The sequence below is a fragment of the Schistocerca piceifrons genome, chromosome 1 (assembly GCF_021461385.2).
Source record: "Schistocerca piceifrons isolate TAMUIC-IGC-003096 chromosome 1, iqSchPice1.1, whole genome shotgun sequence".
Taxonomy (NCBI): Eukaryota; Metazoa; Arthropoda; class Insecta; order Orthoptera; family Acrididae; genus Schistocerca; species Schistocerca piceifrons.
In genome coordinates this window covers 580,950,855-580,960,489 of record NC_060138.1, presented here as the reverse complement: position 1 = coordinate 580,960,489, position 9,635 = coordinate 580,950,855, and positions in this window count along the sequence as shown.

Here is a 9,635-nt window from a genome sequence, read left to right as displayed (position 1 = left end):
ACCCAATTGCGGCAACTATTTTTCACATTTCCCAAGTGTAAAGTTTCTGAAAATAATTTTTTTCACAATAACTTTTAATAACTCTTCTGAGATTAAAATGTAAATGGTGCATAATATTATAAATAGTAATGCTTCAAAATGTATTTTTTTTACTCTTTTCTATTTCGTGAAACAAAAGGAAGTTCGGTTTCGGGCACTTTTTTCGTTTGCTTTACGCAATATGATGTTATTGTCGACTTGGAGAGGTCATGGTTGAGAAACGATTCTTCTTCTTCTTCTTCTTCGTTTTTTGTCATGTGTGATGACAGTTGAAAGCAGTCACTGTAAAAATAGAACCACAGTTTGTCATCAGCTATAGCAAAAGAAGAAAGTGCTGCATATTTTCAACAAAATAACAAATTGCCGAAACTGCTAATGTGAATTTTGTAGTAAGTAGTCTTGTTAAAATGCATTATTATGTAAACATTTATTAACTCATATACTCCATTTGAGAATACCGGTTTGTCAGTACTTGAAAGACTGCGTGTCCGATCACTATCGGCCACATTTAGTTTCCGTACATCGCTTCGGGCAAATGCCGAAATTGGAAGAAGATTCTGTTGATGTCCTTCCCTGTCCTCTCCCAATACGGGCTTCCGCTCCGTCTCTAATGGCTCTGTAGTCGATGACAGTGAAGAGTGAGGGTGAATAGCGAAAGTAAAGAAAAAAGACACCTCGTACATCGCGACATTGACACCGTTTTTTGTATTAAAGCGGGTCGTAAACGGATTTATTTGATACACAGAAATTTAAAAAAATTACGAGAACTTCCGTCAACCCGATGAGGCAATGCAAATTCCTCCTTTAAACACTCAAACAAGTGCGGTCCACGGACACTACCATGATTATGAAGCTCTTTCTCGTACGACAACGTGGCTTACGGCGGGCTCGTAGGAAGAATATTATTAGTTAACGTCCCATATACAACGAGGAATATATTACAACCCCTAATTATTGCTCCCGATCGCGAAGACAAGATTAGGCTAATTACAACGCACACAGATCGTTTACGCAATCGTTCTTCCCGCGCTTTATACGTGTATGGAACGGCGAAAAGCTCTACTAACAAGTACAACGGGACATATACCCTTCACAGTAGTTTGTGGAGCTTGGCTGTAGATGTACAACTCATTAGCGACGGTGTATAAGTTCGAACTGAACAAGGTAACTGTCTCCTTTTCAAAGGGATCAAGTTACCATACACTTTAAACGACTGACGAACCTTCAATAAAACTGAATCTGAATTGTTATTTTTTCGGATTTGTGTCACAATTGTATAAAATTTCTTGTTGGTGACTAGTTTCCGGACGCTCACGTTCGTTCTCAAACCACTGCCTGGTCACTTTGGTTCACTCCAAGACGGCTGGACAGAATGCGGACGCGATCGAACCTCGGTGTTGACCGTCTAGGCATGGTTGAACTACAGACTACACGAGCCGTGAACCTCCTTCGTGGTGGAATGACTGGAAGTGATCGGGTGTCGGGCCCCCTCCGTCTAACACGCGCTCCTCATGCATGGTTGTTTACATCTTTGGGCGGTTTTAGTGACCTCTCTGAATAGTCAAAGGGACTGTGTCTGTGATACAATATCCACAGGCACTTTCCTCTACCCTTTACCCCTCCGATGCTTCTCTAACTAGTTCACGGTAAATTGTATTGACTGTTCCTGGTCAGATCAGTAGACTACAATTATAAATTCCCTCGCTTATTTGATCATGAAAAGACGAAGAGTGCTTTACAATTATATTAAAAGGCAATTCAATTTTCCGCGTTGACTGTATTGCGATTACAGTTTTAGTGACCTCTCTGAATAGTCAAAGGGACTGTGTCTGTGATACAATATCCACAGGCACTTTCCTCTACCCTTTACCCCTCCGATGCTTCTCTAACTAGTTCACGGTAAATTGTATTGACTGTTCCTGGTCAGATCAGTAGACTACAATTATAAATTCCCTCGCTTATTTGATCATGAAAAGACGAAGAGTGCTTTACAATTATATTAAAAGGCAATTCAATTTTCCGCGTTGACTGTATTGCGATTACAGTTTTAGTGACCTCTCTGAATAGTCAAAGGGACTGTGTCTGTGATACAATATCCACAGGCACTTTCCTCTACCCTTTACCCCTCTGATGCTTCTCTAACTAGTTCACGGTAAATTGTATTGACTGTTCCTGGTCAGATCAGTAGACTACAATTATAAATTCCCTCGCTTATTTGATCATGAAAAGACGAAGAGTGCTTTACAGTTATATTAAAAGGCAATTCAATTTTCCGCGTTGACTGTATTGCGATTACAGTTTTAGTGACCTCTCTGAATAGTCAAAGGGACTGTGTCTGTGATACAATATCCACAGGCACTTTCCTCTACCCTTTACCCCTCTGATGCTTCTCTAACTAGTTCACGGTAAATTGTATTGACTGTTCCTGGTCAGATCAGTAGACTACAATTATAAATTCCCTCGCTTATTTGATCATGAAAAGACGAAGAGTGCTTTACAATTATATTAAAAGGCAATTCAATTTTCCGCGTTGACTGTACTGCGATTACAGTTTTAGTGACCTCTCTGAATAGTCAAAGGGACTGTGTCTGTGATACAATATCCACAGGCACTTTCCTCTACCCTTTACCCCTCTGATGCTTCTCTAACTAGTTCACGGTAAATTGTATTGACTTTTCCTGGTCAGATCAGTAGACTACAATTATAAATTCCCTCGCTTATTTGATCATGAAAAGACGAAGAGTGCTTTACAGTTATATTAAAAGGCAATTCAATTTTCCGCGTTGACTGTATTGCGATTACAGTTTTAGTGACCTCTCTGAATAGTCAAAGGAACTGTGTCTGTGATACAATATCCACAGGCACTTTCCTCTACCCTTTACCCCTCCGATGCTTCTCTAACTAGTTCACGGTAAATTGTATTGACTGTTCCTGGTCAGATCAGTAGACTACAATTATAAATTCCCTCGCTTATTTGATCATGAAAAGACGAAGAGTGCTTTACAATTATATTAAAAGGCAATTCAATTTTCCGCGTTGACTGTATTGCGATTACAGTCAAAGTGAAAAACAAACTTGTCTTTTAAGAAATTTGTGACTGATGTTATTTCTTGTCAAGCCTCATAAGCCGCTTTGCGTTACCTACAGCAGCAACGGTACCACGGAAGCCTCGGGCATTGCTGTGTTTCCAGTGAACATCTTGCAGTCTCATGCGTACATGATGTCTCCCCGTGGCAAGATGTCGGTCGTGGGGCTCTGTGTAGGAGCGGAAAAAAAACTGACGACCTCGGCTGAGTACGTCAACTCCGTATTGCGTCAAGTCTCGGGCGGCCAGCTAGCGTGTTTCTTCCTTTCCCCTTCGAAGCTTGGGTCAGCTGTCTCCTCGCGCTTCTGCCCACCAGCGCTCTCAAACTGCTTGCCTGTTCACTCAGAGACGACGAGTGCATTATATGTACCTGAAGAAGCGTGAGATACACTGAAAAGTTGAGACGTCTTAATAACCATTTTTTGAAATTCAAGCCTTCATCATTTCGAAGTAGGCTCGCTAATATTCTATGCACCACTGCATACGTTCCATCCATTAAGTGAAGCTTTCACAGAACGCTAGTTTCGAAAGTTCATTTAGATACGCAACATACGTCGAGACGGCTACTTCTGAATATTCAGTTCGACGACCGCGGCTGCTTTCTTTAGTTGTTGGGATTAGAAGGTTGTTCCACGGAGACAGATAAGGTTTTCAGGATGGATGTGAAAGTGTCTGAACTCTAAGCTACTCATCCAGCGACACCGTTTTCGTCGTGCAGAGAGCTGGTGCGTTGCTAAGATGGAGTATCATCCGAATTTGGACGAAGTTATAATATTGCCATCGAGCACGACTATGGCTGCGACGGGGCCGTCTGTCGCAACGATGTGTACGCCATTTTCTTCCGGACGCTTCGAGCTACACTCCTGGAAATTGAAATAAGAACACAGTGAATTCATTGTCCCAGGAAGGGGAAACTTTATTGACACATTCCTGGGGTCAGATACATCACAAGATCACACTGGCAGAACCACAGGCACATAGACACAGGCAACAGAGCATGCACAATGTCGGCACTAGTACAGTGTTTATCCACCTTTCGCAGCAATGCAGGCTGCTATTCTCCCATGGAGACGATCGTAGAGATGCTGGATGTAGTCCTGTGGAACGGCTTGCCATGCCATTTCCACCTGGCGCCTCAGTTGGACCAGCGTTCGTGCTGGACGTGCAGACCGCGTGAGACGACGCTTCATCCAGTCCCAAACATGCTCAATGGGGGACAGATCCGGAGATCTTGCTGGCCAGGGTAGTTGAATTGCACCTTCTAGAGCACGTTGGGTGGCACGGGATACATGCGGACGTGCATTGTCCTGTTGGAACAGCAAGTTCCCTTCCCGGTCTAGGAATGGTAGAACGATGGGTTCGATGGCGGTTTGGATGTACCGTGCACTATTCAGTGTCCCCTCGACGATCACCAGTGGTGTACGGCCAGTGTAGGAGATCGCTCCCCGCACCATGATGCCGGGTGTTGGCCCTGTGTGCCTCGGTCGTATGCAGTCCTGATTGTGGCGCTCACCTGCACGGCGCCAAACACGCATACGACCATCATTGGCACCAAGGCAGAAGCGACTCTCATCGCTGAAGACGACACGTCTTCATTCATCCCTCCATTCACGCCTGTCGCGACACCACTGGAGGCGGGCTGCACGATGTTGGGGCGTGAGCGGAAGACGGCCTAACGGTGTGCGGGACCGTAGCTCAGCTTCATGGAGACGGTTGCGTATGGTCCTCGCCGATACCCCAGGAGCAACAGTGTCCCTAATTTGCTGGGAAGTGGCGGTGCGGTCCCCTACGGCACTGCGTAGGATCCTACGGTCTTGGCGTGCATCTGTGCGTCGCTGCGGTCCGGTCCCAGGTCGACGGGCACGTGCACCTTCCGCCGACCACTGGCGACAACATCGATGTACTGTGGAGACCTCACGCCCCACGTGTTGAGCAATTCGGCGGTACGTCCACCCGGCCTCCCACATGCCCACTATCGCCCTCGCTCAAAGTCCGTCAACTGCACATACGGTTCACGTCCACGTTGTCGCGGCATGCTACCAGTGTTAAAGACTGCGATGGAGCTCCGTATGCCACGGCAAACTGACTGACACTGACGGCGGCGGTGCACAAATGCTGCGCAGCTAGCGCCATTCGACGGCCAACACCGCGGTTCCTGGTGTGTCCGCTGTGCCGTGCGTGTGATCATTGCTTGTACAGCCCTCTCGCAGTGTCCGGAGCAAGTATGGTGGGTCTGACACACCGGTGTCAATGTGTTCTTTTTTCCATTTCCAGGAGTGTATATTAACTTTGTGGTGAGGAAGCTAAAACTATGACTGTTACTTCGTTTCAGAGGTCAGCCGTATTTCCTCGCTAGCTGCAATAGTAAACACTTCTGACCGACGAAATTTAGCCTTCACTGGCGGAATTCAACACACAGTTTTTTTTTTTGCGCAGTTATTTAAAGATGTAGGATTATACGAAAATAGATGCGTTTAATTCGCAGATTCACAAGCTGATTCTTATGAACCGCTGCCAGTACAATTTCGAGAAGCTTGTCTTCTTCACTGGCGGCGCTTACGGGACTTTCCTACCGTCTTTTGTGTTCAAAAGAATCTTTCCTGAAGCTTAACTTATTAAACCAGCGGCAAACTGGAAGGCGAAGATATGCTAAAGTCCGCTGCAAATGTTGGAAACCTTAATTTACTTCCAGTACTACTTTCAGATCACAAATAAATCTTGACAATGAATTGTTTCTGTTTCTGTTCCACAGCTGTCTTACTGTCTGCCGCTCGCAGTAGACCTAAGCTGAAAACATGCGCGAAATACAACCAACAGGCGTTACTAGTCAGGTTCTACACTGTCACGGAACTGAAACATCAGCAACCCAAGAAGGCTTAGGAATATCAGTGGTCCATGTAACCGGCATGATGAGCACTTTTCTCAGATTATTAAGCTGTCTTAATCAAATCTTAATATCTAAAAATATGCAAGGAAATTGCAAACCACAGTCGCAACTTCCGCCAGTTTCAAAATGGCTCTGAGCACTGTGCGACTTAACTTCTGGGGTCATCAGTCGCCTAGAACTTAGAACTAATTAAACCTAACTAACCTGAGGACATCACACACATCCATGCCCCAGGCAGGATTCGAACCTGCGACCGTAGCGGTCACGCGGTTCCAGACTGAAGCGCCTAGAACCGCACGGCCACACCGACCCGCTCCGCCAATTTCGTGCATGGCAAATAACCACTTCAGGGTAGCGGAGATGGTCTTGCTTTCACGAAATGCATTTCAAATGATTGGCGTTGTCAACAACGCAATGTCAAAGGCAGCTAGCCATACACTACACACTATTTTTGTCTGGAAGTCCCTATATCATCGTTAGGCTGCAGAACGACAAGGCTTATCGGACTTGCACGTAAGTGCTGTCTGTTCTGACGCCATACAAGTGAATTTTTGACTGCAAAGTACGTATTCAAGAAAAGTGTCCCATCAGTGCGGAGAGTACGGTACATAATAGTGTTTGTACCAATCTGAGCACACAGTGTTTTCTGCCTGAAACCGCTCCCTGTATCATCTATAGGATCAACCCAACGGACGGGTCATCTCCAGAAATACACTAAGCCTCCTGTCAATAAGATACCGCTCCTACTTTAAGGATATCGACGGGAAAACAGCCTTCCTATCTCATAGGGCATAAGGTGGCAGTCAACTAAGCAAGCCTATGCCGCCCCAGTCTCGAACAAACACTGTAAGGAATCCTTCCACTCACTCATTAGGAACTACTTTTACCAACACTGCCCTGCCGCCGAGACAACGCAGAAATGCAAGGGGCATAGCCGTAGGAGAGGTGTTTGAAACTTCGGTGACTGCAGCGATTATCACCCTTGACGTCACCACGATTGCAGTTTCCATATCTACTGCAGTTTTCTCAGACAGAGCAGGCGCGACAAAGTTCAGCTGTTGCCAAACCAGTGAGTATTTCCTCCTCTAGTCTGTTTATACTTAGTAACGGAAACGTGATGTATCCTTCTTTCTTTTTTTTTTACATTTCAAATATTGCAGCTGTGTTACAATAATGTTGACAAAAATAATTATTTTGTCAGTAATGTTAATTATGGACGTACTCGAACTTGATGCTTCAATCGTGTTCTATCATCTGTGATTGCTTACTACTCATAAACTGCAATTACAGGAAGCGATTAGGATGATGTGCTGATTAAATAATTATAAATTTATTCCATGTGTCTTCAATTATGATCCAGCTTTCGACGAAGATTTTCTTTCCTCTAAGATCGATCTGATTAGTTTCTTTTTTCATTTATTTTTAAGAATGCAATGTCGATAGAATTCACGGTTATTTTTTTCACAGATCCTAAAAAGAAGGCTGCATTTGAATGAATATCAGCTGTAAATGTATGTTTTGTTGTAATGCGAATGTAAATTTTATGTTGTATGCAAAAGATGTGCTATGGTTTTGTAGGATAGAAATTAACATCTATGAAATTAAAGACGAATACGCAGATAGTTGAAGTTGGGGTCGGAATGAGAGTGGAGCACACGGAAATATGGCGATGGAGGAACGAGCTGTATTTTGTGGAAGGAAGACGTATTTTGTTGCAATGGATAAACTGTAAAGGGAAGGGAAGAGTGTTAGCGGAAAGTAAAGAACTAATTTTCTTTTTGAGGTTGTGTTAGCGTAACGAAGAGGTTGCAGGAACGGTGTAGTGGGATCATGCAGGTCAGACTTTGAATCAGTGGTATTTTGGAGGAATATTACGTTTCTAAGTTATTAGACGGAGAAGAGTCAGTGACAAGAGGGAAGAGAAGAAGACCAGAAGAGAGAAGAATGAGCTAAAATTTGTCGATGCGAAGTTTATCAAGTAAGAAGAGTTAAAAAATCAAAAATGTTTGAGCTTTTATTAAAGACGTGTAGACGGACAGAGGGAGAGAAGAGACGACGGCTGGTGAAGTTACAAACCTATTTAGTCATCAGAGAAAAAAAAACTATAGATGGACTGTGGCAGATGAATGAACGGTGTCTAAAGAAAAGTGACGCCTACGCAAAACTTTCATGTTAAGTAGTTGAAAGCGGAACCTGGCAGACAAGTTAGAATTACTATTGTCAGGACTTTGCACACATTAGTATTTGGGAAGTTAAAGTATAAAAGTAAATGGACCACCTCGCTTTTTAAATATCCCAATTGTGCGAGTGCTCATCGTTAAACTTGTATGTCACGTTTTGGAGGTTGTCTGCAACCGAAACGTATCCAGAAATACTGTCTGGACTGTACAGAACGTTTCCTGTTGTCAAGATATTTTGCGGCGCTGCATTTTGGGTGCCAGTAAATTTTCAGCTAATTTATTTAATTTTCAAAACGACGCATCGCCAAATTAACGGTGAGTGATAAACAGCGATGGAGCTTGGGTAAAGCGATCATCTCTCCCAGCCACAGAATCCGGAAGCACGATAGCGCAAGGTACAGAACTCTGATTTCACATCTTTGGTTTAAAATTAATAGTTTGGTAGTACACGGCGACACGAACGCTATAGATTTGAAGAGACGCTTTCAGCTCGATTAATTAATACCTTCTTTGAGGCAGAACTTGAAAGAGAGTGAGCTGTTTATCAGTAGCTAAAATATTCGTGTATTACAGCAAAAACAAGGCTCTTCCTCACACTAAATTATATTAAGTTTTTATTTAAATGCAGGTAGCTAAACTTAGTGTTGAGGTTTTTCAAACTAGACAAAATTCAGTAGGTCTCATGCCATGTAAGATTTATCCTACTGACTGTGTACCAGAATATTACGTTACCGATAAATCAAAATTTGCATAATTCAGTACATCATAGCAGATCTGGACACTGATCAGTTAAAAAGATACTCACATATACAACACGAAATAGTTAGTCATTATAGTAATTTACTATAATTTATTTCATATTCTGTTTGTCTTGTAAGCGAGCATTGGAGGGAGAGAGAAAAAAAATGGCTCTGAGCACTATGGGACTCAACATCTGAGGTCATAAGTCCCCTAGAACTTACAACTACTTAAACCTAACTAACCTAAGGACATCACACACATCCATGCCCCAGGCAGGATTCGAACGTGCGATCGTAGCGGTCACGCGGTTCTAGACTGAAGCGCCTAGAACCGCACGGCCACACTTGCCGGCGGAGGGGGAGGGAGAGAGAGAGAGAGAGAGAGAGAGAGAGAGAGAGAGAGAGAGAGAGAGCGAGAGAGGGAGAGAGAGAGAGAGAGAGTGAGTGTGTATTCGACTCCGAGTCGGTGCTGTTTCAGGAAAGTTTGTTTATCAATTTAGTGTTAATCACTTTTACGGGAATACGGTGGTAACGACACGTATTTACAACTGTTGAGGCACCCAACGGTAATTCAACGAGCATCTGTGTAGAAATGAAGAGGCAGAGCCTAGTCAACGATAAAGACAGTGTGATCATAGTTTGATAGACGAACAGATTGCATAAAGAGATCGTATCTGCGTGAGGAATAATCACTTAGCGTGGGC